This window comes from Physella acuta, unplaced genomic scaffold (genome assembly GCF_028476545.2).
Source record: "Physella acuta isolate Inbredline_101_S28 unplaced genomic scaffold, ASM2847654v3 ptg001333l, whole genome shotgun sequence".
Classification (NCBI taxonomy): Eukaryota; Metazoa; Mollusca; class Gastropoda; family Physidae; genus Physella; species Physella acuta.
In genome coordinates this window covers 303,541-325,000 of record NW_026732848.1, presented here as the reverse complement: position 1 = coordinate 325,000, position 21,460 = coordinate 303,541, and the positions used below count along the sequence as shown (strand labels likewise).

Here is a 21,460-nt window from a genome sequence, read left to right as displayed (position 1 = left end):
CACAAATGAATGGTCTTTTTAAGGAAAACGTCATTCTCCCCCCCCCCCCCCCCCCCCCCCCCCCCCATCTATGTGCTAAGTGAGTTTTTTATTTATTTATCCATTCTTGTAATTTTCATGGCACTTAATTTAACTTTCAGAAAATTACTCTGAGATACATCTTGTTTTCTTACAGAAACGTAATATCAAACTACGGTATACGGATTCAAATTCAAAAGTTGTTGAAACGTTGATTGAAACTATAAGATGCAGGTGGCTACTGATTTTCGACAATCCGCTAATTTAGGTATCTGGAGAATTTATCTGGAGTAAACTTTAAATTGAAGAATACTATTTTAAAAAATATAACTAATTTTGTTATCTCGAGAATTTTTTTGAAAAAGTTCAAATTGCAGGCAATTTATTTTCAACATTACAGCTAATTTAGTTACCTCGAAAAAAAAAGTTTAAAAAAAAAACAGTTTAAATTGTAGGCTATTTATTTTCAACAATACAGCTAATTCAGTTATCTCGAGAAAAGTTTTAAAAAAAAGTTTAAAATTGTTGGCTATGATTTTTCGACAATACAGAAAATTTGGTTATCTCAAAAAAAAATGTTCAAAAAAGTTTAAAATTGTTAGCTACAGATTCTCTACAACACAGCTAATTTAGTTATCTCGAGAATTTAAAAAAAAATTAAATTAAAATGTATCCGAGGTTATCCAGCTACTTCAAGTTGAAGTTCATATGTCAAGGACACTATAATTCAGCTTGAATTTGTCACCGGACTTGAGAGGTACCTCCCACACACACAAACACACACGGTTGACGTGGGGGGAGGGGACTGTATCTTTAACTTTAAGCAGGGGGGGCAGGGGGTGACGCCCCGACACCACTTGATAGTCCCGTGGTAGGGCCAAACACAACCATCGTGGGTGGATTAATGTAATTGAGATAGTGAAGCAGACGGACACTTCGTCAGCAGTTACAGACGTCTCAATGATCACTGAGCAGTGAATGTGAAGGTCGGGGGAAGGGGTGGGGGAGGGGGGCACTGGTGGTTAGTCTAGTGTTTGGTAGTAGTTGTCTAAAGCCAAATAGCTGACTTTGACTTATCAGTAACGTATCTAAGTCATACTGCTAACGTATATCAGTGAAACTGCCGACTTTTACTTAACGAAGTCAAACAGCTGACTTTTACTTATCTAAGTCATACTGTTTACTTTTACTTACCTAAGTCATATCAATATCATTGACACTGTTAAAAGTATATATTTCCTATATAAATTATATAAAATTCATTTCGTTCGGGGGGGGGGGGTAGAATTTTTTCGTGGGGGAGGGGGGGGGGGCTTAGCCCCCCGGATAGATGCCTGGAAGAAACTCTGGTAGCTATCCAGTTGCCAAGGTAAATCATTCAGGTATATGTCAATGTAGGCCTACATGTATTTGTGTGTGTTACTTCTTCTTCTTCTTCTTCTTCGTTCTTAATTATGAGTGTTGAAGGGGATCGAGATTTATCTGCCAGTGGGTTTGAACTCGAAACTTTGTTCGAATTTATCAAACATGAGCTTTTTGCCGACTCGACCACGCATCCAACACAATTAAGCGTTACGTGTCAACTGGTTATGCGCCATTGAGGCCATTGACTCCGATTTCAGCCTGCTTTTCTTTTTGGATTTGCTTCCATAGCCTTTGTCCAACCAAGAACAAACTACAAGGCAGCAGTTGCTTTAATTTTGGAGTTGTCTCTCCTAGAAGAGTGGCTGTCCCCAGCTAACGAGCCTCATCTGCTCGAGGGTTCGAACTCGAGACTTTTCGGTTTTAGCAACCATGAGCTTTACCGACTCGACCACGCCGACCCCTGTGTGTTACTAACCATAGGACTTTAGGGACGGCGTGGTCGACTTGTAAAGCGTTCGAATTCTAGCTCGAAAGTCTCGAGTTCGTATCCTGGGAGTAGGTCTGTTGGGCGATCACTGAAAGAGTACTTTGAAAGGGTACTTTGAAAGGGTACTTTAAAAGGGTACTTTGAAAGGGTACTTTGAAAGGGTACTTTGAAAGGGTACTTTGAAAGGGTATTTCTATTTTTTTTATTTTACCACGGAACTCTATTCTTTAATCAAGAAAACTTTCCTGATACTCACCAAGGGAAACTACCATTTATCAAATCGATTAACTGGCCTACAGTTACTAACTTAGGACCACCATAATGTAACCAATCAACGAAACTTTACAGTTACTTACAAAGGAACACATCATGTAACAAATCAAGGAAACTTACGAATTACCAATCAAGGGACATAGCCACGTACCCAATCAAAGGACACAATCATGTAACAAATACAGGAAACAAACCTATTACTTATCAAGGGACATTATCGTATACCAAATTAAGGAAACTTTACTGCTAATAAGAACAGAACAATATTATGTAACCAATCAAGGAAACTATCTTATTACTAATCAAGGGACATAATCACGTACCCAATCAAAAAAAACTTTACTGTTACTTACCAAGGGACATTATCATGTACCCAATCAAGGAAACTTCTCTGTAACTAACCAAGGGACACTACCCTGTAACCAATCAAGATACACCACCCTCACGCTAGCTCCACCCCTATCCCAACGGAAGCAACCAATCCGCCAGCCCCAGTCCTAATGGCGCCTGGACCTGTCACTGGCGGCCAAACAGACAGGTAAACAGACAGGTATACAGACAGGTAAACATCTTCATCAGGCTGGGATGTGCTGACATGACCGACCCGAAAGTTTTCTTAACGTTGACAAACTCCGACCCGTCTGCCCCCTCCCCAAAGATAAACCCAAGCGTTTCACCTTCTAGCTTCTAGTTGAAACTGTAACCATTTCTAGCCAACTTTCGCTTTTTTTTCTCTCTCTAGATTCCAAGTAAAATTTAAATCATTTCAATTAGAGTCTGTTCTTTAGGATTTTTTATTGTTGTTTTGTGTTCTAGGCCCTTGTTAAATTGTAAACATTTTGGTAAACTTTCATCTTTTCCCATTGTAATTGTTTTTTTTTTTCAATTTATCTTTTTGTATTTTATAATTTTTTTTAAATTCTTGACACTCGTTAGAATGTAAATGTTTCTATTACGTTTAGAGTTTCTGGATCTATATTCTAATTAAAACTGTAACTATTTCTATTGATTTTTTTATTGTGTTCGTTCTGGAGTCTAGTAAGCCTAAATTATAACAATTTCTATTAAACTTTGGGTTTTCTTGCATTTTTATGTCAATTGCCTCTGGAGTTGCAGCTAGTTAAAGTAAACTTTCACCCCAAAAAGAAATAAAAAAATTTTGTTTAACAAAAATGTAGCTAACCCTTACTTTCAGCTCAGAGAATCCATGAGTAGATGAAGTAGAACGCCTCGTATTCTCTAGCATCGGCGAACAAAGGATTACCGCAGTCGTTTTTATTTTCTTTGAAAACTGGTTACAATCGCAACGACGTTAAATGGATACACATTGACATTACTCATTGAAAACTGCAACCCTAAAGCAGACAGTTTGGCCCTAGCCCTATTTCTCATTTAAAGATAACAGAGTTCTTGAATAAGCACGACATAACATCGAGTTATGCGTCATTAATGACGCAAAGAATTCATGATTATAAACATGACATAACATCGAGGTATGCATCATTGATGACGCAAAGCATTCATGATGTTATTTTATCGAAGTAAACCCCATTCAAAATAAGCGAGCTTCTTACAGTTGTTCATACATGTCTAAGTCGTCAGCCAATAACGTAGAAGAACAACACCACGCTATATTTCGAGCCATATTTCTGATCACACAGCAGTAAAGAATCGTTGATTAGCTGACACGTGAGGCAAACATTTGATTGCGAAACTGTGAAAAAAAACTAGGTTTTTTTTTTTCTCTTTCTGGCAGGAATTTGTTCTCGAGAAATTAATTAAAATCTTTCACGAAGCCAGGTGCTGCAACAAACACGCTCATTAAGGCTAGCAAGGATTTAATTAATGTCTCCTTTATTAAGGTTTTACACCGCTTGAACCTTAAGTCTATAATGTTATTTAGTTCTGGAGGTGGAAATACGCTGAAACAGCCATTGATCTTATTTGTTTATTTTATTTCCAAAAACAGAAACCAGATAAATAGTGGAACAAAATCTGATTTATTAAAAAAAAAAAAAAATCAGTTGCTGAAAGCATTACGATAGAACTCTGAAATTGTTTACACTTGTAATTAATTAGCAAATTTATCTTTAATTTATATTTAATTTTCGAAAAATGTATTAATAGTCTTTTTTATGAAATAGCTAGTTCAAGTATTAATTTAAAAAATCTTCAAGATGATTGTTTTTAATTACCCGATTTCCGTTACGTTGCCTACCAAGACTTTTTAACATTTCTTGTTTCGTTTAAAATTATTGACAATTTTTTTTTTAAATTTTAGATTCTCCCCAGGCACTGCACAACCTCTGCCCCCCCCCCCCCCCCCCACATGGGACACCATATCAGGTGCTCTTATCGCCAGGTGCGAAGTGAAGAAAAAAAACTTGTCTTTGCATCACTGAAGTTGTTTGGCCAGCTGGTAGGAACCCAACTATGAGTTCACACAGCAGAGCTTTGCACTACATCTTCGATTCTTTTCCCTTTAACGAACTGTAAAAGGACAGTCCACGCAAACGAAAAAGGTGCAGGCAAAAGAAAAAAATGGGAAGTCAAGATCATGAGATAGACGGGTTTGATACTAGGAAAGACACTGGAATGAAGGAACACGATCAGAAAGATACTAGTAGCGCCCCTGATGATCCACCATGACTACGGGACAGAAGAAGAAGAATAAAATAGGTTTAAGCTAAAATGCGTGGGTGGTAATACAAGATTTAGGCGATGTTCTTTAAAAAAAAAATATTTTTAATGACAAAAACACCAATTAATTATCTGGAATACATACGTCTTAATAATTCGCTGTCGACCCCCACCCCCACCCCCCACCACAATGATTAACATGTTCTTCAAAAATTGTATTTATGTTTTCATTTCTTTCCCATCACTAGCATAACGTTTTATTGTGAAAAGACTTTTTTTGTAAGTTTATATAGTGTGGGTTCATTTTTATAGCTTTCTTTAATTAGTGTGTTTTTTATTTTCATGATTTTCTTTTTGTTTGTTGATATGCAAAGACTTAATTTCTATCGTAAATACAGCGAAATATGTAACTGATAAATACCTTACCGAAATTGTGTTATTTAATGTAATATATAAATACATTTCACTTAATTACATGTCTCAAAATTCTTTTACTTTTATTAATTTTTATTCTAATATTTTTCAAATAAAAATCCCAAATAATTCAAATTCTCTCCCTTATGCAGTGTTTATCTCCCCATGTGTTATTTATAATAAATATTGCGCTATTTTCGCCTTCCACATTTTTGCGCGCCGCCTTCGTTTCCCGAAAGCTTCCCACGTCTTGATAATGGCCCCTAGCTTCTGCTGTTCATGACCTCGGCTCTATTAGGGCCCACTTTCGATAAGCCAATGCGGCCCGGAGCGGACATAGGGCTTAAAATAAATGCCTTGCCCGCCCTAACTCCGAAAGAACGCTGGTAGATTGCCGACCGGCCTGTCCCCCGGTCCTCGCGGCCCGTCCACGGGACTCGTCTTGAGATAAGCGGTGCCGTAGCACTTTTTACCTGGTGCCGCTACAGTTTTGCATGGTTAAGTAGCTCTGACCTCCATTGCGGTTAAGTTTTTTTTTTAAAGAAAAAACGTTGAGTTATATTTAAACTGAGATTAACGCCATACTAAATAATCCCATGAGCACGTAGGCAGAGTATAGGAAAGCTATGATTTGCTGATGTTTTTTCTTGTTGTGGTTGTTGCATGGTCCATCAATAGAGACCGTGTTTTTGTTGGTGGTTGTTGTTGCATGGTCGAGTAATAGAAGCCGTTGTTACCAGCCTAAAACTCACGAGTTCGGGTCTAGCTCAAATTTGCAGTTCCGGTACAGTCGGAAATATTTTAATCTAGTCGTGTACTACTAAACATTTAGAACCTACTTCACATCAATCTTACTCTTGCCAAGACAGTTGCTATGCTGTTAATAACGAAAACTGACAAATACCTAAATGATCATTGAGGGTATGTAGAAAATAAAAACCGCATCAAATGCGAAAAATACATTTCCGAAAAGGTCTTGCAAGCAATTTAAATTCCTTTTCGCGAAGTAAATCTAAAGAAAATGTTTCCGAATTTCTGTTTAGGCATCATGCGGAATGTGCCGATTGCTTTCTATTTGAACTTAGTTCTTCAAATTGCAATCGAAATCAATAAACATACCGTCACCGTATATTAAACTCAAACAATAAATAAACAATAAGACGGGAGGGTTAGGATCCTAAAATATCGCCATACTTTGGTCCGGCTTTTCTAATAGCCGGAAACCGGCTTGATTAGCTGAACAGCTGCTGCACTAATTAACGAATACCAGCCGGAAATCCATTGACATCCTGCCCGTTAGAACGTCACATTCTCAACTAATCCACACCAAACATGAAAGCGAGGCTCTAATCATTCATTTGATTAATAGCAACATTTGTATCAGTCAATTTTACTAACTGGGTAGTTGTTTAATTTAATTTAATCACATGTGACATTTGTATTAAACAACGAACTGGTCATTATTTTGTTTGAAATGAAATTTTTTAAATATCTCATGCGAAACACAGTACATTAAATTGCAAACGAAATAAGGCTGACTAGTTCTTAGGACACCCATACACGTACACACACACACACACACACACACACACACACACACACACACACACACACACACACACATATATATATATATATATATATATATATATATATATATATATATATATATATATATATATATATATATATATATCGAGGTGATCATGACAGGCCAAACAGATAGATAGAATGAACTAAGATTGTGAATTTATATTTTATTTCAATATTTTATTGCTTAAGTATGGCCGGACTGGTAATTACATTGTTTAAAATTATCCTTGACTCAGCACTTGTCGGCACCCCTCCCCCTCATTGAATCCTTATCTTATAAGTTTTTAGATGACCACTTGTAATGTATGTTGTGTTAGCATGAGTCTGACAGATTCGAATACACATTGTCAGCCAACTTTTTGTTGTTGTTTTTTTTTTTTTTTTTTTTTTTTTTTTTTACAAATTGTTTATTCAAGCTAGTAAAGTATTGTGTCGAAAAAAGCAACACAATATCGACTATCACGGTATTGTGGCACGTTAGCTAAAATAATACCTCTCCGACACATTCAGTGCAGTATCGTGTTGACACGTCGTTTGCGCCCATTTACCGGTAGTATCATGCCAACACAATAAGTGTCTTTCCATGATTTAGTTTAGTATCGCATGCCTCTGTCAAATGTAGTATCGTGTTCGTCCATGGCATTCTGTCATTTCATGAGCATACGTCATCAGCAAGGATTTTTTCGTTTCATTCTTTCGGTTGTCTCTCAATGCTCAAATATCACTTAAACGTTATATTCCACTTGTGTTGTTAGATCACTATGGCTTGAGAACTCCTGTGGACATAAAAATTTGGTTAATGTTATTTTTAACCCCAGTTCTTACTAAATGGGCGTGTAACAAATGACGACTACTGATATAAAGCCCACCAAGACCCCCGCCCCCTCACACCCATGTTATCTGAGCGTCAACCAGACCTCGATAACGTTTGGTATTTTAAAAAATGTGTTGGGGGTGACGTCACAGCTGCAAGATTACAACACCAGAACACTAGCACCGTGGCGTCACTAGGTCGGGTGAAATCTGGTACAGTGACCCGGGGTGTCGCACCCTCTGCCAACGACTATGATAGTCTAAAACTGTAGCCTATTTGGTGTCATCCCCATCCCGGATGGTGTCACCCTGTTTTTAATTACGTATATAACTTTTAAAAGCTTCGATAATAGATGGGAAAACTTAATTTCATTTTTTTAGTTTTGGTGTCACCTCCTTCGATGGGGGTCACCCGGTCCGCATCCATCACCACGCTTTGTGATGCCACTGCATTAATTACCTCTTTTTTTTTTAAATCAACATGATTTCATTCTCGGCGACGAATTAATATTTAAACTGTAGCATTAAAATGACGTCAGAGATGTCTTCCTCACTTCGGACAAGTAAACGATCGCCCCCAAAAACTTTAAATCCCCCCTACCCCCCACCACCTTGTAAAAAATGTCTGAAAGAAACCCTGAATGCCATGGGTTATGTGTGGCTACTACATCACAAACACAACCGCCTCTGTCTCTATAAAGTCCGGCGCTGAGGGGTGAGTCCCGGTTAACGGTCGCATGCTTCTCATGCAGAGTTTCTTCAAGGCATCTCTTCGGGGGGGGGGGGGGGGGCGGCTTATTCCCCTCCCCCCCCCCCCCCCCCAAGGAAGTCTACCGCACCTCGAACGAAATGGAATTTATATAGAAAACATATACTTTTACCAGTGTCCATCCCCCGGAAAATGTTGACCGCCCCCCCCCCCCCCGAAAAAAAATCAAGTGCCCCTCCCCCCGGAGAAAAAAGTCTGTAAGAAACACTGTTCTCATGGCCAAATGTGAATCTTGCGGTTTTTAATATGAGCAGTTGCAGCCTTTTGCATACCTGCCAAAGTACTTTGCCATACAAGACGTACAACATATTCACATAATATATGTCACTGTCCAGACTAAGACATTCACATACATGTCTTATCAACCCGAAACGAATCTAATAATTTTTGTATGGCCAGCTGCTCCAAGGGAAGTAACCCCGAATCGTGTCAACCCTCTACCAAGGGAGGCTACTCCCCACGCGTGTCAAGCCGTTAGAAGGGAAGCTACCGTGCTATTTGTTTGTTTAGCCCCAGTCCGGCTATATTTCCGGTTCTTACTTTCAGCCGTTGGGGCCATGGTCGGGGTGGGCAACTGGTCAGTCAGATGACGCACAACTGTGACAGCTCAGCGTGTTGGTGTCATTCAGATAGCCCTTATCTTGTCAGGGGGAGCGTCGAATACCGCTGTGCCCAAGGAACGGCTGTAGGGAGAAGATAGGGGAGAGAGGTATTGGGGTTTAGGAGAGTGAATTAACCCGATTTATCTAACTTGGGAATTAGGGAGGGCCCCGGTACCCGGGTTGTTGTGGTTGGGTTTAGGTTTAGATTTCGGTTCAGTGATATGTTTGAGGTTCACGTTGGTTGAGATTGTGGTACGGTTTAGCTTTGGTTTAGAATTAGGTTTTGGTTACATGTCTGATTTAAGTTTATGGTTTGGATTTACTGTAAATTTCAAGTGCCCCCCCCCCCCCCCGGAGAAAAAAGTCTGGAAGAAACACTGGTAAGAACTAACTCTCATTGCGGTCAAAATAAAATATAAAACAAAAAAATATAGAAAAAAAAATAGAAAGAAAGCTCGAAATATTATTAATATTTAAGTTCCGCTTTCGAACCTTACGGTCTATGTGGTAGGTGAAGCGGAATTCACCTGTTTCTTTGACCTCTGAATGTGAGGGCACTATGCCCCACCGCCTAAAGTTAGGTACCCATTAGAGCTGAGCGGACTCATTGACTTTTAACTGACTTGAACCTTGATTCGTACTCGTCACTTTCTGATTAGCAGTCTAGCGCACTACTTCTAGGACATGCCGTCCCGTTTAAAATAATTACCAGCTTACTAATGATATGATCACTCTTACAAATAATATTGAGCATTGAGATTAATTTCCCGTCTAGCCTACGTTTTTTTAAACGGTTTAACCTACCCTCTATTGACACACGTCTTCAAAAGTCATCCCCCCCCCCCCCCTTCATGAATATAGCATTGAATAGATTTTTTAAATTTTGTAAATACGTATTGCCGTTCAGTATTTATTTTAAAGTATGTAGGAGGTCTACATGCTTTAACTTGGTACCAACTGAAAGTTTAGTTTCGTTTACTTTATAGTCCAAGGTTTTTTATTTTTCTTCTAAAAATAGCTACATCTTCAATTGACATGTCGTTTTAATATTAATAACCCCCCAACACAAAAAAAAATAATCTAAAATAACAATTTTTCTCCACTTTAGAATACCAAAGTAGGACTTGAATCTCCCCAAATAGAGCAACTTATCACCTCGTATCACCTACAGTTAGCTGAGGAAACGCTAAGCAAACAGAACGTGCCCACTTCGCCCAGAGCTAGCGTCGCTTCACCCTCGCTGTCAAGCCCGGTGGTTGAGGCAGTGTATTGCTTGGATGATAAAGTGCTCGGTATTCTCCCGTCTGGGTCGTCACAAGAAGCTCTGACAGGTTTTTGAAAAAGTTGTAGCGGGGTTTGTTTGATGGAGGACGTAACCGAGGTTTTTTTTTTTTACAGTAACTTGATGGGCTGTTATGTTGTTTTTTTTTTACTTGGAGAAAAGACTTGCTAAGAATAATTCGACAGATGTTGATGTTTTCAAGTAGGTTGTCGGGCAAGAGACCAGCAATAAGTAGCTATGTGATATCAAAATCAATTAGGGAAATTCAAAATTAACCAATGTTTGAAAAGGAAGTAATATTTCAGATCAATTGGAAAAAATAAAAATTAACCATAATTTGAAAAGGAAGTAAGATTTCAGATCAATTGGATCTAATAAGCTTGCTTTTTCTTTATACCAAAATGTTGCATATGCACAAAATAGAGAATATAGAATTTTAAAATATTCTTGCAGTGGCTCCATAGTCTAATAGACCATTAGATGATTGTGCATTGGAGAAGATAGGGGAAAGAGGAATTGGGGTTTAGGAAAGTGAATTAACCCGATTTATCTAACTTTGGAATTAGGGAGGGCCCGTTGTATATTCTTTCTATAATCGAGATAAATTATTGCTCTAATAATTATTTTTATTTCGTTAATATCGATCTATAATAATCGTTAAAATCCAGCTTATCACGTGTTTGTATTTTTCACTTACGTGTGATTTTATGACTCCATTTTATTCCGAAAGACAATGAATGCACTGAGAAGTAAAATCATACAGGCACATAGCAGGGAGTTGAATGAATTGATCACATGTGATCCACCACTCTTCCTTTGCTGGTATAAGTAAAGTTTCCCTTTCAAACCTGACGGTCTACGGGACAAGTGAAGTAGAGTTCACTTGTTTCTGTGACCTCGGCATATGAAGAGATAGTGTGTACAGCACTATGCCCAGCCGCCTTTACTTACCCTAACGTGAGTTAGGTACCCATCACCTTGGTCGGTGTAGACCAAAGCAATCCTAAACAATAAGCTTGGTTCCAGCTTTGGCTGCAGAAGTAGCCGAAAGAAAATCAAGAGCTGGTAATCGCATCATCAAAGAGGTTTCACTACTTTCCACTACTTGTATACTTGCAATGTGTATTTTAGATATATATCGTTGTGCTCTGTGCATTTTTACTACACATTTTTATCTCAGTGGGAGCATTCTGGCTTACATTCCCCAATTTTTGTATTTAACTGAAAGGCTAGATCTACTGGTGTAATTAAATATACTAGCATCACCCTAAGCATCCGACAACAAGCAGTGGTGCCTGTTATAAATGCTCCGCCCCTCACCTTAATACAAGTAAACAAAACTTACACCGGAAATAGAAAAAAAACTTTTTTTTTTTACAAATAGTCTAGTGCTCTTTAAAAGTATAATCAGAATTTTGAATATAAGCTTCTTTTTATCACATTCCAATTCAAGAAGAAGAAAAAATTCTTGCACAACCACGCCTAAATTAAGTTAAAAAACAAAAAAACAAAAAAACTGCTGATATTTAAAGTTGAAATACCGACAGCGAGATTGTAACGACTTCACTGCCACTTGTGTCAGTCTGAAGTAGAGGCGAGACGACAGACACATGCTTCATTACGATTGTCAAGACCCCCCCCCCCCCCCACCCCCGTTCCTCCCCTAATCTAAAAAACACGATGACGAGATTATCAGAAACGTGAACGTCGGGAATGTAGTCACGTGACCTAAACAAAGTGTGCTGGAGTAATGGAGCCACTTTAAACTTTAGTTGTGTCCCCTGTTTGTGCGTTGCCTCTGTTAGGTGAGCGTAGAGACTGCTGCTTTTACTTTCTCGTATACTAAGTATAGAGGAAGTATTGTCATCGTGCAAAAAAATTGTACTCTACGCTATTTTCGATTTCTCAAAAAACGTGTATGAATTTAAAAAGTACTAATAATATTCCACACTATTATACACACATTTTTTGCTATTCACTTGGTGCGCAATTCTTTTTCCTACGAGATTCTATTATATTTTTAAAAAAGAATATTCGAAAAAGTTTAGAGGATATCACTGCCGCTTTATTTGCAAGGTGATGGTGTATTTTGTAAGATGATGGTAAAGACTGCTGTATTTTGTAGGATCATGGTCAAAGTATATATTTTCTATATAAATTCCATTACGTTTGGGGGGGAGGGGGGGGGGTAGAATTTCTTCAACCACCCCCACCCCCGAAGAGATGCCTGGAAGAAACTGATAATAAAGACGGCTGTATCCTGTAGGATGAGGGTAAAGACTGCTGTTTTATGAAGATTAAATACCCAACCCAACACACATCGCGTACAAGCACATTGTATTCGTCTGCCTAACCAAAACCCCAAACAAAACAGGGTATATATATATATATATATATATATATATATATATATATATATATATATATATATATATATATATATATATATATATATATATATATATATATATATATATATATATATATATATATATATATATATAAAAATATATAAATATAAATATATATATATATATATATATATATATATATATATATATATATATATATAATATATATACGAAAATACGTAGGCCTACATGGAATACTCAATTCGGGCTTGTTTGAAATTAGAATTTTTTTTTTAATTAAAACATGTTACAACAACACTTCATTTGTGTGAGTGCTATTAGTCTGTTTTTTTTTTTAAAGCTTTGTATTTGTAATGGTTTCTCGCCTTATGTTTATTTTTATGTTTTTTTTTTGTATTTATATTATTAGTTTTAAATACATTTCCTGTTTATGCTATGCCATTCTTTATTATGTATTTTAAAAAATAATAATAATGAAGTAAAGTAATTGCTTTTTAATTTGTTTAGTGCAAATCTATTAAAAGTTTCTTAAGAAGACACCTATTTGGCTATTTAAAAAAGGGAAATAAGTCATGGAAGTGGTTTGAACTCATGTAGCCTTTATATTTTTTTTCTTTACGAAACAGCGTGTGTTGGCTACTGTAGAACATCACTACTGTAGTAGATCTATTTGTTTTTTTACAAGAAAATTATTTTTTAACTATAAAAAAAAAAAAATTTATTACGGTCGGCTTTGGGCCCCTAAAAGACCTGCCCCCCCCCCCCCCCCGCATTGCGGGGTCTGGCGGCACTGTCGTTCCGCCCCTGGTTATAACTATATCGATGTTGAAGGTCTCGTTTTTTTGTTATTTTGGTTTCTAGCGTCTTTTTCATGTTTTGTATGGTGGGGCATTCTAAATAGTTTCTAAAATGGTTTCTAGTGTGTTTTGTCTGCATTGTGGGCAATGGGGCAATAGGGTTTCTGTTATTTTGCTAGGGGTGTTGAATTGTAGATGAGTCTGTATGTTATTTCCCTGGCTTTGGGTGGGATGGTTTTGAGGTGTAGGTTCTATTGTGTCTGTTAGAGCGTATTTCCTACACCATTGAATTCTATTATATAGTGGGGTTGAGAGTTTTTGCACTAACTTTTTGTAAATGTTTTGTGATTTTTCGTGTACATGTTTTTCGTTGTTTTTTAATATTTGTAAGCATTCTGTGTAGAAGGGACTGTGTTTTCCTCCTATGTAATGTGGAGTTGTATTATTGATTTTTTGTAAGTTTGTTGAGCTGAATGCCTATATAGTAGTGAGCTAAAGGGTGAAAGTTTGGTTGCCAAATTGTTCTGCTAATGTGTGTTATTCTGAATGTATTGATTTCGGTCTGTATATCGTGCAGGTTTATTCCCCCATGAAGTTTGTTTTGTACTAGCGCAGGGGTCGGCAACCTTTTGAGACGGAAGAGCCAAAAGTTACAATTTACAAAATCTCACAGTTTATAAAGAGCCACTAACATTTTATGTCAATATTATGTTATTTGATTAGGATTAGGTAAATGAATTTAAAATAAATATGTTTTCATACTTAAACACATTTATTATATGCATGTTTTGCACAAAACTTAATAAAGTATTTTAGCAAGTTCTGTTAGGATAATAAAATCAAATTATATTACTATACCACTATCCTACCCAATTTAGAAGCTAATAACTAAAAAACTATCTCACTCAAATCAACTTAATGCACACTGACTCATAAAAAATGCCTTCTGAATAAAATAACAACTAAGCTACTATTGAAAATAATCGGGAAAAATAGTGTGCACTTCGGTAGTAGAAAGCGTGGGACTATGCCACGGGGCTGGCCACAGCACAGTTGTGAAGCTGGAAATGCTTTTATCTTGTTTAAAGTTGTTTTTACAGTATAATATTTTTTGAGTTATGAAAAGAAAATAATATAATTATTATGGAACTGGCGAGCCGCATCCTGAGATCGAAAGAGCCGCATGCAGCTCGAGAGCCGCAGGTTGCCGACCCCTGTCCTAGCTGCAACAGTACTCAAGTTATTGTGTTCACAGTCAGACACACATACACACACACGCACACACACAAACACACGGACAAAATTACCTAGCTGCAACAGTACTCAAGTTATTGTGTTCACAGTCAGACACACATACACACACACGCACACACATACGGACAAAATTGCAAAACTAAGTATTTCCGACTCAGGAAGGTGTAAAAAGTCCAGATTTCGATTTTTCTGCACGATTACAATGCCTCCTGTATGCTTAGTATAGGAGTAAGTTGTAAAGGGAAATAACTTATAAGTAAGTTTGCAATAATGGTTTAAAATAGAAACAAAATCAAATTTATTAGAACTAATCGTTGTGTTTCATTTGTACAAAACAAAGAAAAGCAATCAATGTTTATCTAATTTGTTTTATCTGTTTACTATATTAAAAATTTATAATTTGGCTCTAATTTAAATATAAAACTAGTATTATTTTAACTATTTAATTTACAGAGATTCAAAATGCTTTTCTGTAATACCGATTAAGTGATGTTATGGATAAGACTATTTAAATAACTATAATAGCTAGTAGAGAATATGTTCATGTCTTTAAAACTATGTAACACTACAAAATAAATTTAAAAAAAAAAAAAAAAAAAGTAGCTAGTAGATGGACAGTACAGGGCAATTGAGCCTTGGGATGCAAATGATAAAGAAGAAGTTAGGGAGCATCTAAGTAACAATAGAAATTTCTTAAAGCATTGGGACAGTTATGATGTTGACGGAGAAAGACAAAATGAAATGCTTAGAGAAGCAAGGCATAGAGAGGTAGAAGATGCCTTTGAAGTAGATGGCCAAACTGAAACACATCATACTACTGCAGCATCACCAGGGGCGGAACTACAGTGCCGCCAGACCCCGCATTGCGGGGGGGGGGGGCCGGGACGTTTAGGGGCCCGCAGCCGACCATAATCAATTTTTTTACAGTTTAAAAAAAAATCTTTTTGCATTTTTGACTTGATGGATGTTTTGTAAAAAGAATACTGCAGCTGCTGTTTGATTATCTTTATTCTATAGACACCATCTCGAGTCCTCTTTCTCCTACAATCAAACATGCTGTTGTCGGCAAAATTATTTTGAAAATAAATCCATCGCGTGAAAGATACGCAAACGTTCAAACCACTTCCATGACTTATTTCCCTTCTTTTAAATAGTCAAATATGTGTGCTCTTAAGCACTATTAATAGATTTGCATTAAACAAATAAAAAGCAATTACTTCTCTTAATTATTATTTTAAAAAATACATAATAAAGAATAACAAAGCATAAAACAGAAATGTATTTAAAACTAATAATATAAATACAAAAAAACATAAAAATAAACATAGGGCGAGAAACCATTACACATACACAGCTTTCATGCTTCATATTATTTCGACTGACTTATTCTAGTACGGCATTATAGCAAACATATTAAAACGGAGATTTTCGAAACAGACTAGATCTAATAGCATTCACACAAATGAAGTGGTGTAACTTGTTTTTACTTTTTAATAAAAACTAGGTATTTTTTAATTTTACATATATATATATATATATATATATATATATATATATATATATATATATATATATATATATATATATATATATATATATATATATATATGGGGCCCAAAAAAATTCTTTGCGGGGTGGCCCTTTTTTTCTAGTTCCGCCACTGAGCATCACAGCAAGTTAACGAAAGCGTAACAGAAACCACCATAGAGGCCGAAGCCATGGAGACAATAGCGATCAGAAATTCCAAGGTAACGGGGTCTCAAAAAGATGGGAATCAAGAAAATTTGGAGGCTGTCGACGAAACAATAAATGATATTCTTCAAGATAACACTAGTTCAGAAAACATAACGAAACCGCTAAAGGAAATTAAAAGCTCACAAAGTATATCAGCAGCAAAGGTATCAGGTCAACTGTCATATAGTCAAGCAATCAGTTCAAGTAAAAATCAATTACCTACAGTAAAGCCACCTCAAAGGGTCGTGACCAGGGCCCAACGGGATAGCAAACCAGCGGTTGGAAAGTTTGGCGTTAAAAGACCACCACCATCCAGCCCTCCAGAAACAGATGTTCGAAAGAAAACCCCAAATAATTCATGCTAACTCTGGCAACATTGAACATCAGGGGGGCTAGGGACAAACACATTATATAAACAACATAATAAATAAACACAATATTGACATCCTACTTTTACAGGAAACTAACATTTGAACTACAGAAGAAGCAAATAAACTAGATGCATAATTAATATCGACAGTCTCAAGCTAAACATCACTAGATCAGCCCTGAAGTAAATTAACATTAGAACAGTGTTCTGTTTCCCAGGTTTTTAAAAGTGCACAACCTGAATGGTATAAAGAGATACATACCTCACCCCCCCCCCCCCACACACACACACACTTCCCCCCACTCAACGGGACTGGCGGATTTTTCAAGGTAGCGTGCCCTCTTTGCCAAGGGTCAATTTTATGTCATGGAAAGTTTTGGAATGATAGATCAGTATGTGTACTGCAGAGACACTTCTCCCACGGTCGTTTCTATTTCTGTCCATGTGTGGCTACAATGTGAACTTTTGACTCCTCAGCTAAGGACAAAGCACAGTAAACTAAGCAGTCAAGAGAAACCTAGTTTGCACACCTTATTTTAGTCTAGTTCTTATGCCATTTTATTTTCTCCATTTGATTATTATATATGCAATTGATGTTCATGTCTTTGATGCTGTGTAAAATCTATCAAATAAATAATTATTACTGATTTAAATGTTTAAAACAATTGAATTAATAAAAAAAATTTAAAAAAAAGGAAAAAAAAACTAATTGAGGACTGTATAGATATATATGTTTGAAAGGGAAGAGTGTTTGCTTTTACGTGTCTCATTGTAATAACATAGCTTTTCCGATTGCTTAAAATTTGTATCATTTTAATTCTCTGTAATCCCAAATTCATTTCAGCTCTACTTTTTAAAAAAAACAAATTCCCCCCCCCCCCCCTCGTCCCCTCAGCCCACCACGCCGAGAAAAAAAAATCCCATGAATCATCATTTAATTACACATTTGCATTTTCAGTTTCAGGTTGGTTTTTAATTTTTATTTTTTCTTTATATTTAGACGTTTTGTATTAGATCTATGTATAAGTAAACCATCTTAAATGAATGAAAGCAGGCTACAAGTAAGAAAGAAATATTACTATTGTAAATCTGTATCAGTCCTCACAAGCCGATGATGAAAACTGTAATACTAAAGCGAACACACAACTGACGCTATAAATTACGTGTCTGAGGCAAAAAAGAGAGAAAAGAAAAAAAAAAAAAAAAAAAAAAAGAAAACCGTGGGTCACTTTAGTATCTATTCATCTATTGGATACCTTTACAAATGTTAAGGAAGACACCCACGCTTTTCTTTATAGTTATTTAAATAGTAGTGTATAATTTATTTTCTACTTTTTAGTGCATTATTACATAAAAGCTTGTTATTCAAACGTTTTTTATGAATTTTTTTTCAGTACTTTACATGTTTTATTTACAATAGAGTTACATGACTAAAAACCATTGCGCGCCTACTGAACGTGATGGCGCAGCCATTGAACGTGATAGCGCAGCTATTGAACGTGATGACGCGTGTGGTGTGGTTGGATAAACATGCCTACTAATTCGGTCCAAATTTTAATTAAATCATAAAAAATTAATTAGGCATCCAATTAAGTCAAATTTAATTTCAGATTGCATTGTCTTCATGTCTTGACCCACGTGCCAACTGTGAATCGTATCGGTCAAGTAGAAAGGTCCGAATTTTCGCTCCGGCGTGGTCGAGTCGGTAAAGCTCATGGTTGCTAAACCGAAAAGTCTTGAGTTCGAACCCCCGGGCAGATGAGGCTCGTTAGCTGGGGACAGCCACTCTTCTAGGAGAGACAACTCCAAAATTAAACAACTGCTGCCTTGTACTTTGTTCTTGGTTGGACAAAGGCTATGGAAGCAAATCCAAAAAGAAAAGCAGGCTGAAATCGGAGTCAATGGCCTCAATGGCGCATAACCAGTTGACACGTAACGCTTAATTGTGTTGGAGGCGTGGTCGAGTCGGCAAAAAGCTCATGGTTGATAAATTCGAACAAAGTCTCGAGTTCAAACCCACTGGCAGATAAATCTCGATACCCTTCAATACTAATAATTAAGAACGAAGAAGAAGAAGAAGAATAAAAAATTAATTAGGCATCCAATTAAGTCAAATTTAGTTTCAGATTGCATTGTCTTCATGTCTTGACCCACGTGCCAACTGTGAATCGTATCGGTCAAGTAGAACTGTCCGAATTTTCACTCCTGCGTTTCTATCTAGACTGACGACTGACGACAGACTGACGAGGAAGTGAGTTAAATAAAAGCTTGTAAAAAAAATCATGTCTATAGCCAGAGTTCCCATCCCCTGTTGTTTATAAGAATATTCGAGAAAGTTTAGGGGAGATCACTCCCGGTTTATTTTTGTTGAGAGAATCTACTATGAACGTCATAGTACTTTCGTACTTTCATTTCTTTTGAATTGCTCAAATCTCTTAGGGAACCCATCCTTCATTTTGTTTATAATAATACTGAAGTGATTTATGTTAATAGTAACGTTGGTTTTATCATGATATTTTTTTTTTCAGATTTTTCAAAATAAAGTAATTTACTGCTCTCCGTGTCTTCAATAAAATGAAGCAATTTTTTTCGAAACAATCGTCTTCTTCAAGCAAGGTAGCCTATAGGTTGGGTTTTCCTTTCCATGCAGTTTTACATTTAGCTCGTTATTTTCTTTGTGATCTCCACCATGAAGATGTTGCAATTTGGGATAGACAAGTTAATAGGAAGTACATTGAAATATGGCGTAACAAAATATTCTAATAGAAAAGCGAGTGTTTATTGTTTATGTTTATTATTTTATCGTTCATTACCGAGTGTTGCAGAACAATATTTTTGTGAGTTTTTAAAATAAAATAAAATAATTATTAATATTTGTGTATGGAGCTAAAGAGCCGCATCTCGACACCAAAAGAGCCGCATGCGGCTCGCGAGCCGCAGGTTGCCGACCCCTGTACTAGCGTGTTGTGGCTAATGTTTGTAATTGTGGCCTGAAATATGTACTCTCTATTGATTTTATTCAGATGTTTAATTTTTGGCTTTGGGATTGTTTTGGCCGTGGCTATATAGGTAATTTTTGGGGATGACGTAGGCCTACCTAATAATTATAGATGACCTAGAGCAGTGGTTCCCAACCTTTTTCGAGTGGCGACCCCCTTTTATAAAAAGTAAGTGACCCGCGACCCCCATAGAATTAAAAAGCCGAAATTCGTATGGAAATTAATAAGCACTAAAATAAGATTTTCTAGTACTTTCAATATGAACTACTCGTGATAACTATTTTAATAGCATTAGTAAAATTGCATACTATTCACTAAACCTTCGTGGTTAAGTTTTTAATTTAAAAAAAATGTTTGTTAACGCCAACCTATGTCATTATAATTATCTTAATGTTGTTTTTAATCGAAGAATAGTGTTCAAAATATAATCTCGAAAAGTCAATCAATTTTACGTTTGGGTATGAATGGTGAATACTACACCAAAACTGTGTCTGCAGTTTTTCATCTTACTCGGAATCATTCTGCAAATCAATGAATTCATCTTGTAATTCATCGGGAATGCTGGCAACATCAAAGGAGAAGAGAATGGGTAATGCGTAAATGCAGGTTCTTCTTTTTTCAGCTCAGAGAAATAGCGATGCAGTTCGTTTTCAAGAGATTCAAGATGCCTAGAAATCGCTTCTTTCAAAATTTTAATTATCTCACAATCAGATTCATCTACCACACCGCAGAGTTTCTCAAATTTACAATATTTCCAAGATTTATTTTCTTTACCGATTTTGCAGCTTTGATAAAAATGCCCTGAGATTTTCATGGAAAGTGATAATATTCGTTCATTTTCCCTGAAGCTTCAGGTTAAGCTTATCTTGATGTTCGAACACATTTGCCAGGTATGATTCTCTCTCCAACCACTCTATGTCGTTTTAAGTGTACCAAAAAGTCTTGTTTCCTTTGCACTTCCAAGAACAATTTGATTTCAGATTTCAATTCAAAAACACAATTTACAACATTTCATTTGACAGCCAGCGTACTGTAGTGTAGAAGAGCAGAACCTCGTGATCTATATTAATGTTTTTGCTCAGTTCTTTGAAGGCTCCAGATTTTATATTATTTACGACCTATAGGCCCTACTAGCAATGGACTCTTGATGTCGATTGGTTAGGGCAGTGGTTAGGGAGCTAAATCTTTTCTGTTTTCTGAAAGCCCGATTTTGAGCTAAACATAGATGGCGCACCATCCGTACAAACCCCCACAGCCGTTCTAACCCATTTTAATCATCCAGTTTCAAAAAAGGTATTTATTTTCTCCATGCTATCTTCACAAAAGAGCAACTCTTCTTTGCTATCATCCGTATGAATATAGACACAGACCAGCAACTGCGAACACGAACTCACGTCTGTTGATTTATCAACTTGAAAAGCAAACAATGGTGAAAGCTTAATTTCGATAAAAATGTGTTATTTAACATTTACGTACATGCAGCTTTTGATGAGATTTTCTCCTATTGTTTGTTTTTTTTGTTTTTTTTTTGCTTGGCATTTTCTTTCGCGACTTTATTTGATGCTGGCGATAATGCTGGTGAAAACTTCCTGTTCGATCAAGTCTCTGGCGTTTGCAACTAGCTTCTTACCGACGAAAGAACTCCATATATTTTTTGGTGTGTTCCGAATGACTCGTC

General features: G+C 36.6%; 1 protein-coding gene across 2 annotated transcripts in view; it reads right to left on the bottom strand.

The window, feature by feature from the left end:
* Positions 1-7,053: 7,053 nt before the first annotated feature.
* Positions 7,054-21,460, bottom strand: part of LOC131958542 (forkhead box protein K1) — a 38,328-nt gene continuing 23,921 nt past the window's right edge. For both annotated transcript variants that reach the window (XM_059323628.1, XM_059323629.1), the window contains exon 4: positions 7,054-7,566. The gene's annotated coding sequence lies outside the window, so the exon portion shown is untranslated. The remainder of the gene's footprint in view (positions 7,567-21,460) is intronic.